The 20,076-nt window shown below is 38.8% G+C and overlaps 1 protein-coding gene across 6 annotated transcripts in view; it reads right to left on the bottom strand.

The window, feature by feature from the left end:
• The window catches only part of PLCB4 (phospholipase C beta 4), a 208,918-nt gene that overhangs the window by 128,999 nt on the left and 59,843 nt on the right, over positions 1 to 20,076 (bottom strand). For 3 of the 6 annotated variants that reach the window (XM_055725825.1, XM_055725824.1, XM_055725826.1), the window contains one exon: positions 4,181 to 4,248. The exons of the other annotated variants lie outside the window; for them this stretch is intronic. The gene's annotated coding sequence lies outside the window, so the exon portion shown is untranslated. The remainder of the gene's footprint in view (positions 1 to 4,180; positions 4,249 to 20,076) is intronic. 6 annotated transcript variants of the gene reach the window in all.

Below are 20,076 nucleotides of genomic sequence, written 5' to 3'. Positions count from 1 at the left end.
CACCCACTCTCTAATTCTGTCCCTTCTCCAGCTAATAAGCAGAAATAACAAGGCAGCTGCATGGTGGCATCCGCAGTACTGAAGTGCTGGGGAAAGAAGAGTGCATTCGTCAAAACCTAAAGACTGAATGATGCCAGTTTTACAAGTACGCATCTTTAGGGCGCACAGTAGGCTCTCGCTTTTTCTCACTGTGGAGGAACCAAATACACTCCCCTGTCTTTGTGCTCACTACTGATTACAGGGATACAGTCAACAGGATGGCAACAAACAGAGCTTGTCTAACATGTGAAGAGAGGAAAGCAAGTGCTAGACAGCAATGTCTCTTGCTCCCTCTGGGAGTTCCTTGTAGTTTGGCATACGCTGTGCCTTATGCTTGCTAACAATGTAATGTCATCCGTGCAGTTTTGATTTGTGCCTGGAAAAGAAGCAGCCAAACACTGGGGTTTAACTCTTAAGGAAGTATCCATCCAATAACACCACCATACAAAGCCTGATCAAAGGTTCTACCACCAATGGTGGCCACGAGGCGATACCTAGGGGTCCATACCTGATTAGACCAAGCATGTAACTATGCTTTTCTCAGAATATTCTTCTGCAGTTTGGTGCTTATAAACTTTAAGCCATTAGCAGCATTTTTGTGTTAAATTGTTTTCTTGGTTTATAACAAATTTTCGTAAGTTTGTATAATCAACTTAAGTGCATAAGAACAAGCTCTAAATAACACAAAACCAAGCTAGCAGTTATATAATCTAACCTGCTAAATCTGACTAAAATTCCATCCTTGGAACCCAGGCACAGACGTCCAAGGAGAGACAGCAGTGGGATTGCTGCCTACGCCTGCCTATCTCTGAATTTTTCCTCCAGGCCTCCCTTCATTTTTACAATGGCCTCAAAACTATGAAACCACTGTGCAACATGAGAATACAAAACCTTTCAACCAGAAGAATGACTCAGTAAATTAGATTAGAACTAGAGCAATAAATTGCTGATTGTGGGTTTTTTTTTTCCCCTAATTCTGCAAGTCTGGGCCACCTTCCTTTTCTCTGGCTCCTACCTCTGAGAGTAAGAAGTTATGAAGCCTTAATAACCCTGCTACTAGCATGAAGGAAAAATTGCTTGGTTCCTCCTCCCAATGAGGCTTTTATGAAACATTCAGAATTCACCAGCTCAGCAAACAGAATACAAAACACTGCCTGTAGCAGACAGCATCAAGGTATGACATACTTGAAAAACAGCAAGAAAGTACAAGTAATTTCTTCCGGAGCAACTATTGTTAAATTTCACAAAGGGGCTACTCAAGTTTTTGTAACAAACAACATGTCCTGGTTGCTTTTGTTACTCATCCTCACCACCATAAAACATCTCATGCTGGTCTTACAACAATTTAACTGTAACAAACAGAAGCAGCGGGGGGGGGGGGGGGGCGGAAATTACAAAGACAACTGAAGTTCCAAGTGTTTCTGAAAGATTGAGGACCAAAAGAGTTAAAATTGGACAGAAAGGTGACATAGGTATCCCTGTGAGACAAAAGCTCTGGCTGTATCAGCAGCCTGACATTGCTAGGCAACTCACACTGAAGTGCCAAGGGTATATCAAAAGAAGGTGTTTGTTAATTGCTGTAAAGTCACTATGTCATTTTATTATACAAGCAGCACTGGACACAACAACTGAAATGTTTTAAACACACACTGTATTTTTAAAAAACTGCTTATTTAATATGAGCTGTCATTCCCAGTATTTCCAGCAAAGCTACTGTGCTAAACAGATCTAACCCACTGTGCACAGTACTCTAATACTTGCTATTTCAAGGACATCATGTGCAGGTTTTTACTTTCAGGATTACTGCAAAAAACCTATTTGACTGCAAGAAAGGTTCAAACAAGTTTCAAGCTACCCAATAAAATATTCAAAGCCACCAAGGCCATCATAAGGCTTAATTACAGAATGCAAACACAGTTGATGAAGAGGAGCCTTCACGGCTCACAGAATCTTAGCGGTTTAGCACCGGACTCTGATGCTGAAGTTTTGTTTTAAACATTTATACTTCATCAAGAGCACTTTAAATTAAAAGTAAGTTCAAATGTAACCTAATCACTTTTGGTATTTTGAAGTTTAAATAATTGGAGACACATTTTAATTTAGGATACACACACACACACACACACGCATTGATCTGCACCAAACCACCACTGCAGCTCAGGAACAATACAAACACTTTCAGAACTCCAGGACAGCCTGGATATTGTTGCTCTACCACAGCCAACTACTTCACTATCCCCTTGATTTCTGAACATCATGTATTCTCTTTGGCCCCATATGAGTACCAAGAAAGACTTCTGTTGCTGTCAGTTGCCATGCTATTGTCAACTATTTCACCCCTTGGGAATACAATATCCGCCCACAATTTCTCAAGTTTGTATTAGTAAGCTCTGCCCAGTGCTAGCTGTATTTCCAGGAAAATGGTAACATTTTTTAACTGTTCTAATCACTGATTTAAGCTTTCATTGTAACAAACATTCAGTTTACGCATTACCAGTAACACTGAAATCACGTACAATGGCAAATGGAAAAGCTAAAACAGAGCAATACTCTGGTATATCCATGGAGAATATGGAGCTGGAAACATGAGATAAGAGAATGCAGTTGTCTGGCCTGGAACCAAACCTATTTTGTGGGTGAAAAAGGCAATTCCAGGTAATGCCAGTACCAGGTAGCACTCCCTTTTCCCTCACTGCTGCATATGTGTAGACATTTCTGCAAAGTACTGATTGCAGAGAAAATGATTGAAACATTTTCCATTTCCCACTATGAGATTCACTTGGGTGACCGAGAGTTGCTTGTGACCCTGGTCCAGCCCATGAGATAACTGAAGCAAACTGGCCACTCCATAGTGACTGTTACACAGTTTAACACTAGAGCTTTGTCCTTATTTCTCCAGAAGGATTTAATTGATTAATTAGAGACCATAGCAACGGGCTCCCATAACACACAGATATGCATTAAGGAGCAAGACATTGAGGTACACCACAATGAATTGCCTGGATGAATAGTTACTTTCCCTTGGACTTGAAATCTTGGATTTTTTACATGAAAAAAAAAGCACTAAGTGTAGGACAGCAATCCAGTCTTTCTTACTAGTCTGCAGGCTTTGCACCTCAACAGTTGCATCTGTTGCCAGTGTTGTATGACACTCATCCATGGCAACACAGTTCATAATGAAATCATGAAGATGTCTCCCATTTAGAAAGAGCAAGGACTAGATGGAACATTCGGCTGATCTTTTTGTTGGCTTGGTTTTGTCATGACAATTACTGAGGTTAGTATGAACCAAGAGCTAGGCAAGTGCACAAGCTACATCACAGTTTTGTTAAGCTGCAGTTTGGGAGTGCTTCTGGAACCCTAACAGCAGCCTAAGTAGCCCTGCTGTACAGAACTGTGTTTCTACCTGCCACTTCATGAAGTTCCTTTTTACAAGCTGATCATATACATGTCATGACCGCCGACTATTCCCTCACAAACTAAGCAGGCTCTTGTTGTGGAAATAACTACTACTAACAGTCACTCCCCACTGCTCCCCAAACTGCCTCCTCAATTAATAAAGCTGTCTCGTTTGGGTCTTGGCTATCTTAGGCTACTGGATCAGGTTACAAGGACTTCAGTGACACCACCAGCTCCCTGACCTTCCGTCCAATGTCAGCAAGTTGTTCAAGTCTCTGTAATATATGTGCTACTGCAGCAGCAGCGATTACACTACAATACAAAAGTGTGTGTGTGTGTTTTCCTTTGTTCTTCAAAAATAAAATTGCCTCCTGATGAGGTTCACAGTCTGACATCTCCACAAAAACCAGTGAAAGATGGCAGCATGCTGAGATTTTAAAATATTATACACTGATACTGCTGTGAAACACGTAAGACTAGAAATTACATGCCAAAGTAACAGCCTCTTTGTTCTCTGATACTCTTGATCAGTTTCATTTTACTAACTACAGGATAATAAATGTGAAGCCAAGACACATACCTATATATATATATACGTACACACACACACACGCTTGATTGAGTCATATAATAGTGGATCGAAAGTTTAAACTGACATATTGAGAGAGGGAGAGAATCCATTAACAATGCATTTGCAAATTCTACTCAACTCTGATTTCTAGTTTATGAGCAAGCAACTTACAAAGCAGTTCTGGACTGGATGGATAAACAGTGGTCTAATTAGACTGATGTGCTGAGAAACTCTTCCTTCTGTGAAGCAATAAAATGACATGATTAGGATAAAACCTGGTGTTATCTGCTAGATCTCACTGTTGGCAAAAACACCCCTCCCACAGTCCCCAAAAGTACAGTATCAAGACAAACATTCAGAACAGGATTTGGTTATGTCACCGTTAAATCTTCCATGGGAGAGATTTTGCTATATAACTTTGCATAGAAAAAGGTAAGTTGTGGCCAGTAGTGTTGGAAGCTCTGGAGGAAGCAAGCCATTCCCCACTGCACCATGCCAGAACAGTTTTTAACATTCAGAAAGCATCCTGAATGATTAATAATCATCACAAAGGAGCAGCTGAACAGTGCTGCCACATTTATATCTTCCCAGAATAAATGCTAGCTGATTTTAATTGTTTGTGTTTCATGTCTTCCTTAGATGAACAACATAAGTTGGGAAGATTTCACTTCAGAATGCATAACAGAAGAGCTCCAGTAACACAGGAGCAGAGCATGAGCTTTACAAAATATGAGAATGATACTCCTGCACAGCTATTCCTAAGGTTTCTAAGTATCCTGCCTGCCACGTGGCCAGGTTTCACCCACAGGTTATTGCAACTAAAATGTTTAGCAAGGGCATGCTAGCATCATCTGTATTTCTACACAACACCTCAGAACTGCAGTCAGGCCACATGCTGTTTTGTCTGGCATAGTACCAAAACCGAACCAAAGTTATTCTGTGTCCCAAACAGCTCATGGGAAAAGTTGCCAGAGATACACATAGCTAAACTGGAGAGGTATGAGAGGCCTTGGAAATAGTGAGATAATACTTTCTACACAAGAGTCAAAAAGTGAGTTTAGAGTAAAGAGAGGAACTCCCTCTGTATGAGGACCTGAGGAAGGATAACAAGGCAGCTTGTCACATTTTATGGTGGCATTTTTCGCTGCAAAAGGCCACAAAAATTAGACTATAAAGGACTTGAGTTTAGAGTAGAAAAAATGAATGACAAATGCTTAGGTCCTGGAATGATCAGGAGTGACAGTACGTTTCTTACTACTGAGAGAAACAAAGCACAGGTGACAGCCACTGGGAATCATGATGAAGAGCCCTGAAACTACAAAAGGGCAGTTGATGTTTGATGTACAATGCAGCAGGGAGAGGAAGAAGCAATCAGGGCCATGACACCTTCAAAAGAGCATGCTAAAAGCTGTGGAATCATTTCAAATTGGTGAAAGAAGACTGCATTTATCAAGGCAAGTTTGTTACAGTAACAGGAATGTGACATTGTAAGAATTTAGGGAAACAATTAGATGCGTGCACGGATAAGAAGCTTTTCCCAATAAATGTTAAGCATCTGGCATGCAACCCCCTCATGCAAGTCTCCAATCTGTGACCCAAAGAGATCAGAGGAACACTTAAAACCATCAGTCACAATGTCATGATGGTGCTCACAGCACTTAAATCAGGGGCAAGAAGGAAGTAGAAGAGAAATTTGGGGGAGCCTAAGGAGGACAAAGGAAGAACTGAACAGCAAGAGCACACAAAAAGTGTAAACAGCTTTTAGCTCTGTGTATGCGTTTAAGAGAAAACTGAAGATGGAGATCGAATATAACCAAGTGCACCAACAGCAGATGGAGCTGTGAGATAAGAGGAAAAAATAAGCTTTAAAGGGACTAGTTAAAATAGCAATTCTGAAAATGAAGACATAAAACCCTACCCTCACATTAAGTCATGAAACACAATCCACAAGAGCCGAGTTTGATATGACAGCCATACCATGTTAGCAGAAGGAGCTGAAATGACATGTCACTTCTTTTTCCTGCCCTTCGATAAGCAAACATCGCCCATGCCTAATGCAGGTTAAATCCCTGCCAGCTTGCTGTCAACCAAGTGCCAATATCAGCCAAGCACTAGGTAAACACAAACACAAACGTGACCTGATTTAACAACCATATTGAGGGGTTGTTCACATTCTTCATGCTCTGCAGTCTACACTACATGCTAATACCATTAAAAATTGTTTCACTGAAGCACACATGAGAATTTTGTACTATTTTCCGAGTTCTCTTAAAAGTAAAAGAATTATTTATGAGAAGTCTGTTGATCTTTGGAAAGGAATAAGTAATACACTGTGGTAAGGGCTAATGAATGCTAATGATATATGAAAAGATCTGCGGAGACAACTGGTACCACTATTACCATAACAAAGTCTATAAATGGACTTCAACACAGGCTTTACTTCATATCCAGATTCAGTGACAAAGCTGGGCAACTCTAATAATTCCAGATAGAGCCATGAATTTTACTTGAAACTTTTCTGTAAAGCAGGAAAAAAAAAACCCAAACCCTGGTTCTGCATTAAATGGATTCCTGTATTAGGTAACACACAGTGAGCCTATCAAGCATAAAAACAGATTTATTTGTCAGGGAACTAACAACAGCTCCTAGGACAGAGGCTGACATCTGATTCTTCTGTGAATGTTCTCTGAAAGAAGCAAGTTTATGCTTATATGAAACTGAGGCACAAAACCAGGAATTGCTTCTACCTTTGTTCACTTGTTCCTGTGAGAAGCAGCACCAAATAGGGAAGTTTCAAGTCTTCTTTAATCCCTATTTCCATGAGGAAACCCCACCCTGCAACTTCGCAAGTAATCTCCAGCCAACCTTTTTCAAGGGAAAAAGAATTGCAAACACCATTGCCACAAATCTTTTTGGAGGACAGGACACACAAATAGTTAATTGGCATGATCAGAGCTATTTTTTAGAGACCTGGAAAAGGGTCTGTGTCCAAAAGCTTGTTTGCTGGTCTCATCAGTTAGCCTGCTAAAAGTTACCATCTGCCTCTTCAAATCTTGCTTCTCTCAAGGTAATGAAAAAACAAATATTTTATATATAAAGCACTTGATTGGCAATATTTACTAGCAGTTCACAAGACGTGGCACTGAAGCCTGGCTGTTATCACATGGTGCCAAATGCAGTCTGGGACCTACTTAAAAAAAGCTATCAAATGGACTGTCAAATGGGAATTATGTGCATAGCTGCAGGATAATACATTAGATGATTAATTTTATCAACAATATCAGACTTGAAGTACAGGGTAAGTTTCAGTTTGTGTTTACATAAATGGGTCCACAATCACACTGCTGGCCTGCTGTACATCAAGCAATCAATTTCTCTTATTTTTGTGAAGCTGAACTTTAAATCAGGTCATATAATTTTTAAGTCACTATACTGAAACCTGCTGATTATACTATATATGCCAGTATTCAACTAAGTAATTTCCAGACCCAGTGGAAACCACAGAACTTGGGCCCTTCAGATTACTGACTTAGATACTAATTATTTGCTACTTAATAGTAACGTATAGCTAGATGTAAATTACAACATGGTAGGGTTGGTTAAGCCCTTTGTTATTTACATGCACACTTTTACATGCTATTTTTCTTCAAATCAGCACAACGGCAAAGACACAAATGGCACTAACAATCTAGTTCAACACACAAAAGAACTGTCAGACCCTGCTCCTCCAGCATAGAGGCTGAATAATAGAGGGAATCAGACAGTACAGAATTCGTCTCCACTTCAACCTGAGAGCATGTATTGCCACCCCAGCTACCAACCACACCAACAGACTGTTAATAAATCCCTTTTCACCACTGCTATAATAGGGACAACAGATATATACAGACCCTTGCTTCACTTCTGCTTGTCTACCTCTAACCTAAAGCTGAAGCCATGAAAAAAATCCACGATGAGCAAATGCACAGCTGCTGCTGGGATGTCCTGCTTCCCACTGCAGAGCCTCTCCACCTCTCTCTGTACTCAGTGGACCTTGCTCCTGAAGACTTGATCAATACACAACAACAAAGGGGCTAGAAACACACCTAAACCTACTCAAACATGAATGGCGCTGCTAGAATATGACCAGGAAAAATAACCCAAAAGGGAGGGAATAGCAAACATTTTCTATTTGTTTCTAAAAACTCAAACATTCACTTGCTGTAAGAGAACACAGTAACAAATAATGGAGCAATGTTTAGATCTAACAACTACCAAAGCCAACAAGACAAAATCTTTCTGGTCCCCAGTGTAGCTAGTCAGCTGTACAACATGCTAAAAGTTGAAATATTTTATTGTTGCTGTAGCAAAAAAACTGTGACTGGAAACACTGCAGTAGAATTCCAGGCAGAGCAGTAATTTCTGCCATAATACAAGGACTTCTAGACCATTTGGAAGATTAAAAGGCGGCCAGCATTCACAACAACGCTGCTGGATGGAGATACAGGAAGGAGAGTGAACAGTAGTACTGTTTACTTTTCCCAAAGAAGAGTGGTCTTGATAGGTTTTTATGACCACAAAGTATTTCTGGCCAAATCAAGTTGATCAAATCTGCCTGACTTTGGCACCTAGTAGAAGCCATGGTTTTAGAGTCGTTCCTAAAAACCCCGTAGCAAGCAAGAGGAAAGGGGGTGTGGGGGGTGTGTGTGTGGGGGTGTTCCATCCAAGTTCAAACACCTGCATTGGGCAGATATGAGCTTCCTCTGAAGACCGTCCAAACGACATACATGAGTTACACAAGGAACAGGAACACTGGTACTTATTTTAAGGAGATTGCTTCATCAGGTGCCATCTTAAGCTGACCGCTACCATTCCCCAGTGGCAAAGACATTTCACAAGGTTCCTACCACCTTTGTGCATAACTAAGTTAATCAGCAGTTTGCTGCTATCCTATTCCCACAGCTGCATTTGTGCAGCTGTTTGTGAGACTAAAATGATTTCAGGAGGAAAAAACCCCCCAAGCAAACCTTACCTCTTCTTTTTTCTTATTTTCTATACTCAGTTCACTGATACAGGTTAAGGTTTGGATTGACAGATACATGAACACAGCTGAGGGAATAATAAATTATAGTTGAGTAATCAGTAAAAGCAAATTGAGTTGGGACAAGGCAAGGCAACATGTACCTGCATTCTCACATTTCTATTTCATGCAGGCCAGATATTAATTCCCCCCCTTCGGCACTGCCTTATGTGTGCTTTAATTGCAGCACACTACCAGCAGTTGGCATTTCACAAAATGCTGAAACTAGGGATTAACGTTTTAAAGGATTTAAAGGCTGTGATTTCAAGCTGCTTTACCACTGTAAGGAACATTGACTTCTGCAGAGGATTGTAACAGGAGCAGTAAAAATCACACCCAAAATGATGTGAGGAAAAGTATTCAAAATGACAAAATTTTAAGAATCAGCATGCAGTTATATGCCACATCTAGAGCAATACATGGAAAACTGAAAACTAAAAACTTTTAACTATTTGCTAGACTTTGCACTTGCTGCTCCTCTTTTGACTCTGGCATCTTTATGTTAATTCTGGTGTACACATGTATTGCGATCAATGACCTGTCCACCATTGCTTAGGGACATAGTTTAGTGGGGGACCTGGCAGTCCTAGGGGGTTAATGTTTGGACTTTAAAGGTGTTCCCCAACCTAAATGACTCTGCGATTACAACGCTTGTGTAAAATCCTGGATTCACATTTGTCAGTGGGGATCCTTGTACTGATGTCAGTAACTGTAGCAGAGGTTCTACAAGCAGGGTAAAAGAAATTAATTTAAAGGGTACAGAGAGATGGTTCTTCCTGAATAAAGAAAAGCTCTCCTTTTAGTTTGGTGTCATCACACTGATTTTGGCTGTAGCCTCAGGGTACCTGCCTGTATGCAGCCTTCTCACCTGAACACAGTAAGCACCTGTATGTACACAGTTGTTCCTGTGAGTTCCAAAGCCCAACCATCTGCTACTGGTATTATTTGAGCAAACTCAGTCTGAAGATGACTGCTTCACTAAATTTAAATTGCATAAGCCTGCAGCAGTTAAGAGATGCTTACAGCTTTCTCCTACAGCTACTTTCTGCAGAGACAGGCACAACACTAATCCTGTGGGCCCAAGGCCACACCCCTCTTACACAGATCCTTGGATTCTAGGGATGTTCCAGTATATGTTTTTGGCATCAAAATCCCTTACATCCCTCTTTGAAAAGACTCAAGTTTTAAATCTATATGCTTACTCAAAGTAACAAAGCAACAATTTCGTTCTGTAGCCTCAAGTCTTTAGAGCTCGTGGGAACTCATTCTATCTTGAAGTGATAGTTACACATCACTCCTCTTTCCTGCAGCACTGTAGGTGCTCTTTTATATTATTTCTTCTGTTCACATTAGAACATTTAAAATGTAAAATAAGGAACGTACCCAAAACCACAAGGCCATTTTAAGAAAAATATCAGCATATACCCCAATTACAAAGATCTGCAGAATGGTCAAACAGAAGCCCACAGTTGCCGCAGAAAATAAACCAGAACCTTCTGTAGAACAGGTTGTGTCAGCAACAGGGAGAAATAGCAAAAAAAAATAATACCAAAAACTTTGAACTTCGATCACAGCAGTAACTGCCTCATTTGGCTTGATAAAACCCACTGTTTGTTACTAGATGCATCACCAATTCCTTCACCAACGACTCCAGAGCAATACAAAGCTGCCACTGCATAGCAGCCACACTAAAATCATTGTGCCAAAATGATCTGCCAACGCTGGGGGGAGTACAACAGGACTGGGCACTCCCTTCTCCACACTCAGAAGGTGCCAGTAGTCAGGTCCTTAGACCTTTTCCATGCTTCCCAAGTCCAGCAGAGTTCAAGGGACATCCTTTCCAGAGTGCCAGGCAAACAGAAGTGGTGAAGCAGCAAAACAAACAGATATTTCTTACAAATGAACACAAATTTTGTGCTCAAAGGTAAAAAATGTACACATGGAATAGAAATTAAGTGCTAAACCCTAACTAGCATGCAACCAGTGAAAATACAAAGAATAATTTTTTACAATTGTTATTGCTGATGAACTGTGTGCTCTGAGTAGCACAATTCTGTGAAGGATTGAAAAGAAAAAAATTAAGCAGAAATACAAAGTGATGATTCCCAAAACTTTTACTTTGTGTTCTTAAGGATTAAAACTGAAAACAGAAAATGATGGGTAAAGTGTGGCTGCGAAATAATTCATGAGGTCAGAGTTTGACAGTATGAAAAGGTTGTGACAATATTAAGTCACAGAAAAATTATATAATATCAGTAACATAAGCAGCATATTTTTCATTGAGTGTTTCTATTTTATTTCCTTTTTCTTCGTACTCAGAATAAAATGTTTTCTCCAACGTATCCTTCTTTCATTGCTAATTTGAATGAAAAAAGAATACAACGGCTCTCATAAGTTGTTTGGAGTATAATAAAGTATTTTGGAGAGTTGTAAGCATCCATTTTCAGCTCATGATGATTGAAATAAAGAATTTATCACGACTTCTATATATATACTACTTAGTGTTATTTCTTGTTTTGCTAAGGAAATAAAGCAAGAATTTCTTATAGAAGAAACCCTGAAAGAAATGCTATTCCTTCTTATGTGAATAATAAAGAAGTGACAGTAACTATTTGTATTTTTCCAGTGGAATACTATCTTCAATTTTTCTATTCACTCCTTGCTTTTGGTTTGTCTCCAAGTGACTAAATTGAATTACTAATTTAATTTCCCACATATTATTTACACAGGCCAGATTTGAGTTATTTTTTACCAGAAACATTTCAAAAATGGTGTGTTGTTGTGGTGGTTCAATTCTGCATGTCACATGCACTATGGCTTAAACTGGTATATCACCTGGACACACACCGAGGTTACGTACACGAGTAGGATCACTGATTTCAACTGTGTATACTCAGTTCTTGAAAATTCTTGAAATAGAATCTGTAGTAAAGACATATTCATTTCTATTTCAACCAGAAATATCAGGGGAGGTATTATTTTAATTAGGAACAGCAAGATGAAGCATGAGAGAATCATATGTTATTTACTTGCCAACATTATTCCTTTTGACACAAGGCTGAGGCATTGATGCTGCCTGGACAGTCAGTCTATAGGAGTCACTCAGAAGTGGACCTCAAATGTCACCCCTTGTGCTCTGTGGCAGGACCTCTTTTCCCCCAGAAGATCTTGCTATGTCTGTTAACGGTAGTTGCCACCACTGCCATCCCCCATGGATGAACAAACATGTATTACAGGTCACCTCTGGCAAAACAGCACAACGTATTATGTGAGGGCTCCTGGAAAAAACCCTCACAACAAGTATGAACTATGACAAAGTCTGTTTTCAATTCCTATGCCTTGGTTGGGAATAGGGAAAATCTGCACACCTGACAATGTCGCCAAGCCTCAACCAGCAGAGTTTTTTGAAAAGAGCAGTCTTTCTGCTGATAACCTTCACCACTGGAAGGTGACAAGACCTTTCTAATGAAGCAACATGTTGATTTCTTAAAAAAGTTGAAGATTCTAACAAAGTTGTCTATTCTGAACTGCAGAATGGAGAGTCTGGGTATTTACACTTCTAGATGTATGCACATGAAGAAGGCTCTGAAAGACTGGAAACCACTGTGGCGGTGATTTATTCATAACAGTATGTCTTCTACTTAAGTCAGTCAGCTCAAGTTTGCTACTGGCCCAATGGCTGATGGGTCATCGGTCCCAATAGTATTCACAACTGTGCACATAATGCTGTCCTATTTATATTTTCAAGTCAGCTAGTACAAGATTCAACTGTAACAACACAGTACTCATGGATCTCATTGAACTTTCTGCGAAGTTTCCCATTTTAAAATATGTTCCCCTTGGAACTTATACACGATAAATGAGCTTTGAATATTTTCATATCATTTGATTGGTAATTGTTTCAGCACTGGAGGCCTCTTATTAGAGTAAGAGTTCATGAACACACACAAATATACATGATCTAAGATCCAATGGTCCTGTTTAGAACTGAATAAAAACATACAGACATTTAATATACAACTGGAGTAAAAAAGTTCCATTCTTAAGAACATTAAGTTAAACATTTCCAGTATCAATAATAAAAACTAAACTATGATGATGTTTTCATTTTGATGTAGAGATATGAATAGTTTATAACACTAAAGAAACAAAAAGTGTAATTTATAAAGGAAATATGCAAACTTACAGAACCAAACATGTACCTTTATCCAAGTGGTTGGACTGTATGATGTAAACAGTTGAAATTTGCATTTCATTTAATAACAGTTTTGGCTCAGATTTTAATTCTAAGCTCACTATAAAAGTGATGAATTATTATTCATCACCTAAATGCTCCCATCAATTTCAATGGATAAATTAAGTCTTACTCAGACTTTATGTTAACCCTGTTTCATTTTGTAATTGTTACCAGTAAAATGCCACAAAACCCACCATGGATGATTGCTGTTTACTATGGTATTCCATGAAGTTTTATATAGAAGAAAACATCATAAAAACACTACTGCAGTTGACATGTAAGATGATACAACAATTTAAAAAAAAATTTGGAAGAAAAGTAACAGACTGGCAAGTACTTCTGTCACCTTACAAAAAAACCAGTCCAAAGTATCTTGTATTGAAATGATGAGAACACACTGAACAGACAATACAAAAGCCTTATACAATAATTTCACTTAAGACTTCTAGAATACTGCTTGGAAGTTGTATAAAGTTGCACTGCAACACAGAAAGGCCTTGATCTTTTAATCTTGCATACATTTAAGCATGTGATTGTACTCACTTCAACGATGCTTGTCATGGAAAAATATTAAGGCTAAAAAATAACTATTTGCAAAAAGGAGAACAAAATCAGTCAATTCATTCTATGTGAAAACTGAATAAAAGCAAGATCTAGAAATAGAGGAGCATTCAGAGGAGCTCTTGTATGCAACAAGATTCAAGATCTTTTGCAGAGCTCCAGAAAAGGGAACAATAAGCAAAACAAAGAGTGATAAAAGACAAAAAGTACAAGGAGACAGAAGTAAAAGACAAGGACAAAACTTTATATTTTACCCTTATATGATTTTTTTAGTATTTCTGTCTATATACCTTTCAAAGAAAATTTGCTATAATTTCAATGAGATAAATTCTTCACTTGAAACAGCCTGACAGTAATATTTTTAGGTTTTAATTTACTTACAGAAATACAGTCAATAGTTTGCGTAGTCACTATAGAACTTCCTTGCAACTTAAGTCTCCTAAAGCTACAAATAAATTCCTTCCATAAGAAAGATGCTTTTCTTTCGGCATTCTTAAAATTCCCCATGATCATTACTCAACAGAGGGACTATTCATTGTGATCTTATCACTTACTCCCACATATTATGTATAGTCCAAAGTCTGCTTCAGTGCAGGCAGGTGGAATGCAAGTGATTTCATCTGGACTGCATTTGGCCCTTACAGACCTAATTACAAAGCTGCATGGAATGAGCTTAGAGCAAAGGCATGAAATAATTTACAATACAGTCACTTTGTGGTTTGAGGATCACAAATGAAACTGCATCACATTATTTTTTAAGTCAACCAAATCTCTCTCCTATCTCTTAGATTTGCTATACATTAAGAATACAGAAAGAAACCAATGAATTCGTATCTGTTACCGTTTTAAAAAGTTGTATTATGAGAGCTGTAAAACCACAGCTGAGCTGTGGAACTACAATGATCTTTTCAGAGCTGTTCTGGGAGCTTTTACCAAGCCATGCTAAAACTGCCCAGTATAACACAGTTTACAGCACTTGTGGCATCTAGAGGAAAGCAGAGAGTGAACAAGACTCTAGAACAGTAACAAATTGCATTCCTGGCTTTTGCAGGCTACAATTTCTTCCAAAAATACCATTTTTTGAAAAATTTTGATTATGAATCAGACAGTGAGTATGATTTTGAAATCAATGTGAATTCTGTCACTGACTTAAGAAGAGCTAGAATTTCATCCAAAGAATGTTACCATATGCTACTTAACATAATCTGTAATGTAAACTGCGATGTGAAATACACTGTCTGCCTGTGTAAAGAAGCAGAACACTGTCTAGCAACTCCCTGGTTCATCATATTGCCAAAATTCATCTGCTATAAGCTCAAGCTCCTTAGTTTTCCAGTCATTACTAAAGAACTTTTTTATTTAAAAAAATATTAAAAGTCATAAAAGGCTAAATAATTGTTTCATCATGCAAAAACAGGAATATCAAGTATAAGTTTTCACCAGTATTGTAGCTGACTTGACGAAGACTGGAAATAGGACTGACAGGAAATTATACAAAAAATGGAATTCTTGACACACTAAAGACAGATTTTCTTGGCTTAAAGCATGCTTTCATGAATAAATTGACCAACATTCACAGAGGGAGTCAGCATGACTCTTCTAGCTACATGGCTGGTGAGATGAAATATGCATTTAAAGTATTTTAAAATAGATGAAAAGGGAATTACCTGCAGAACTAGATTAGTGTTTTTAATCAATACAACAAGTTTGTTGTTGAAAAGAAACAGGGCATGACAAACACTATGCATCAAAAAAAAAAGACAACTGTGCTTTTCAGCTGGCAACATCCCTGATCAAATGCCATACTACAAAAACACCAGAGTAATAGCAACTGGCCTGCAGAGATACTGCACCCACGCTGTACACAGGGCAAGGTGTGAACCTCAGCAATACCTGAGCATCGCCCACCTGATATCCAGGGCTTCATTGCCTGGAAAGTCAGCTAGCTCACTGCAGGCTTCAACTACAGCACAAGACCTCACACAGGTAGCTTAAATCACTAACATGTTTAGGTTCAGCTGCAGATCTCAGCCTAGAGCCATTGCCAGCCGTACAGATGTAGCCTATCTGAATTCACAGGTTACATGGGATGGCCTTCACTACACCTGTCAAAAATGGCAATGTACAATGCAAGTTCTTCACATACAGAACTCCACATTATGTACAACTAGGATATCTGTTCCCATTCACACAGCCAGACGAACAGTGAATTTTGATGTGGGGATGCTTTACCAGATTCTGTTCCCAACACTGCTTCATAGTTTTCATGTAAAGTTTCTGTTCTTAACATTTATGTAATGATTTTTGCAGTGTTTCTTAACTTTTCAATAGGTATTTGAACAATTCTGATTATTTTAGGAAGACTACATTACTCACCTAGTTCTGTAGGTTAAGTTAAAATACATAAAAGCTATTTCATTACATTTTACAGGATTTGCATTAACTGCTGTCAAGGTAAAAATTTTCTGTATTTTAGTAGTTCTCTCTTCTGCTTTCAATTACAGCATGTTAATACTAGTGCAGAAGTGCTCAAAAGAGGTTTGTAACCTTTAAGATACCTCAAGATATACTGAAGAATGTAAAAAGCACCTGACAAGAAAAACATTAGAAAGAAAGAGTCTACACAGAAGTTAAAATATTTATTGGGAAGAGATAAATATTCCTTTGCTGGTTTTATTTCTCAAATACTATAGCTCTTTCCAATCAGTGAGACCTAACCTACACTGGAAGGTTGATTTATCTTAGTTCTATCAGTTTTACATCATTAAAATACAAAGTACATACCCTGTTGTAGGGTGGATAAATCAGTTTTTACTTAACATGACTGCTTTCACCTTTGGGCTTATACTCATTCAATTATATTAGCCACTAAAATAAATAAATAAAAGCATTACAATATTAACTGGCAAAATCATAATAAATACAATTTAAATTCAGGTGACAGTTGATTACAGTAATCAAAGCCCACCAGAAACTAAATTTTTATTTTTTTTCTTATTCAAACAAGTCTAAATTGCACAAATAAGCTCTATAGAACCATTATACAAATTTATTCTTAAAGGCTGCTTTGTTTGTTTACAAACAATATTCTCAATCTAACTATCCCTTTATACACCACCTCTCTGTGAAAAACAAATAGCACAAGAACAACCCTGAAAACACGTCAGTGTTAAATCTGCCAACCTCTAACACTGGGTACAGCTGGCACTACTGCTGGAGGTGGGATTGCCGCACATGCAGACATGCTTGGCGAGTGTTCAGCCTGCCAACATTAGTGAGGCCCATCAGCACGATGCTGCAGTGGACTGCCTCTCGGCACGAGCACCCAGATACAGCCACTTCGCCAGCGATACTGGCATCTCTCTTAGCATTGCTGCATCTCTACTAGCACACACCCAAGCAAGGCAGACAGAAGCTACTTCAAATTTAACTCCTGATGCTGTGCTCACGCAGCTAGCTGCAGGACAGACACAGCATAACCACAGCAAGGACTTAACTTTGACAGTGCTATTTTATCAGTCTTTCTCCCTGTGAGAAACCAATGCCTTCTCCTAAGGACTGAATTGTCTCACCCTGTACTGCAGGGCACAATAAAATCGCTATGCCAGAATGACTTGAGCGGAACACAAAGGTAAGTAGAAAAAGAGGGGAAATTAGTCTTTGCCTCCCCAAAGTCAGGTACTTCCACCCGTGCACACAAGTGCAACCCATGTGCTTTTGTACCTTTATCCTCTCTTACTCAGAAACTCTACCAGTTGATCCAGTGCTTTGGCTGAGGCTGACCCTCAGCAGCAGAGGGTATTCATTATCCATCATATTTGCCACCCTGGCACACAGCTAGCCCTTACTGCAAAGCTGTGAAATTATTTGTTAGCACATGCCATTTTATCACACTAGTCCTCTTCCTTCCACATCTCTCTACTGATTTTTAAGCAAGCCAATAGTGCTTTAACAAGGCACAGCTTCTGCATACAAGACAAACTAAGCAGTATCTGAAGTCTGCAAGAAAAGTGCTAAATTCAGGACTGAGAACCTGTATTTCATGTGATAATTACTGTGATAAATCACAGCATAATGCAAATAAATAACTGTGTCTGCACCATCACATCATCATACAACACTAGATCATCACTGCCTGTTGCTTCATAACACCACCTAACCCAGAAACCCAATTATCCAGTGCTGTCTCTGCAATTATTTCCCATCGCACTGATCAACCAACACCAAAACAAAACAAACCAAAAAAAAAAAATCAAAACCAACCCAACCAAAACATGGCAAAAATAAGTCACTTCCCTTTTGATTTTGCCAAAATCTTCTTCTAGGAAATGAAATAAGAATTCCCTTGTGCTGTATTCCAAACGGAAATGACACGCTATGAGAGCACTAAATGAATGCTGTACTGCAGCTGAACAAGACAGTAAAAGCATCGTAACAAATGGTTTCAGTGCCTTACCATATATACTGTTTTCCAGTCGTGATTAAAAGCAGAGACAAGCCAAAAGGAATGATAATATTGATTCTGCTTGACATACATTTCCTACCAGACAGCAAACTACTGTGAAAGAATGCCTGGTGACAAGTTTTACAGGCAAATACAGAACAGCCCCACCCAGCAGGCCACCCAGATCATTAAACACAATTCTATTACAGGTTTCCGGAATATATTTGCAGATCAGATCCATTTTGTAAGTAATATTTTTATAATTGAAATTCCAGAAAATAATCAGTCGTCAAGTATTTGCCCCAATCTATAAAACTCTATGCTCATCTACAGCAGCAGCTGGGCCTTGTGCTGTTACTAAATAAGTGCATGTATATAAGTGCTCACCTTCTCTTTCACAAACATTTGGTATTCATTAGCGTGTGCTGTGGGGTGTGTATATAGTGTGTACCACACCCACTACTTGTGTTACTTGTCTTTTTTTTTTTTTTCTTCTTCTTCTTCTAACTCTTAACTACCATGCACTGGCAATAGCCTCTTTGTACAACACAAGCTAGCCACAACTTCCTTCCAGTACAGGTCATACAGCCCTTCTGACCCTACCGTAGGTCCAGTCACTCCTGTGTGTGCCATAGGAACGGAATAAGCAGAACGGCTCTAAAAGTCATCAGCAGTCCAATCACTCCTTCCGGTAGTAACAATACTTAAATATGCCAAATGTAGAAAAAAGGTACAAGAAAAGGTAGCCAAGTCAATTTTTAAATAGGTTGGGGTTGGTGTTGTTTTTTTTTTTTAATCTTTGGAAAACAGAAAATAATTAACACGCACATATGTTTATAGGAGAAATGGGAAACTATCTGCAGTCTAATCAATTTTTTCCCTTATGTGGGTATATCCTAGAGCGATGCACACCCTCCCAAACCTCCAGATCCCTAACACAATAAGGCATGTGAGTTGATACACACAGAGAAGAATATCCCAGTACAAGAAAATAAACACTTCTTTTTACTAGTCTTAAAATATTGTATCTACAAACTAGGCTTTTTAGGGATGGGATTTAGTGAAAAGCTTCTAAAAAAGCATTTGGTTTTATATTTATAAGAATCTATTAATGCTGTAAAGCTTAGCTGGTAAGCTCCTGTTAATTATAATGCTTTCTGTGCATGCCTTTCATCTGAGGTTCTGGATTGCTTGGAAAAATCTTAATTAGGTCTCAAAACACTGCAAAGGAGGCATATTCTCTTTACACGGAAGACAAGGTGCAGACAGCTTATGTGATTTGCCAAAGGTCACAAAAAGGCTGTGGTCCTAAATGGCACTCAGCAGACAGCAGCAGAGCTGTTCTCTCCCACAGCCTCATCCCTAGTCACACCTCAAACACCACATCACAATACTGCTGTCCCTCACAAAAATACCTTATTCCTTCTTTGATTTTCAGTCACAGATTGAGCTGGAGCCCACGGAGACTGAAAAGTTTTTCCATGGAAAGTACCCTTCCAGTTTCAGGCAGCTGTGTGAATATCTCTTCTTTAATGTGGTCTACACAGACAACTGTTCATTAACGTGAAAGCAAACTCTGTCTGGTATAATTAAATGTTGTGCCTGGAAGGCTGGAATATCTTACAGTATCAAAGGTTTAAAATCTCATTTTCAGCCCTGCCTGATTACTTAAACCACTACTATAAAACTACGATGGATAAAAACCTCATTTGAAGCTGATTTAATCTTTACTGATGTAATGGAAGAGTAGCAAACAAACAATTTAC

This window comes from Falco cherrug, chromosome 13 (assembly GCF_023634085.1).
Source record: "Falco cherrug isolate bFalChe1 chromosome 13, bFalChe1.pri, whole genome shotgun sequence".
NCBI classification, from domain to species: Eukaryota; Metazoa; Chordata; class Aves; order Falconiformes; family Falconidae; genus Falco; species Falco cherrug.
This window is presented reverse-complemented; position numbering and strand designations above follow the sequence as displayed.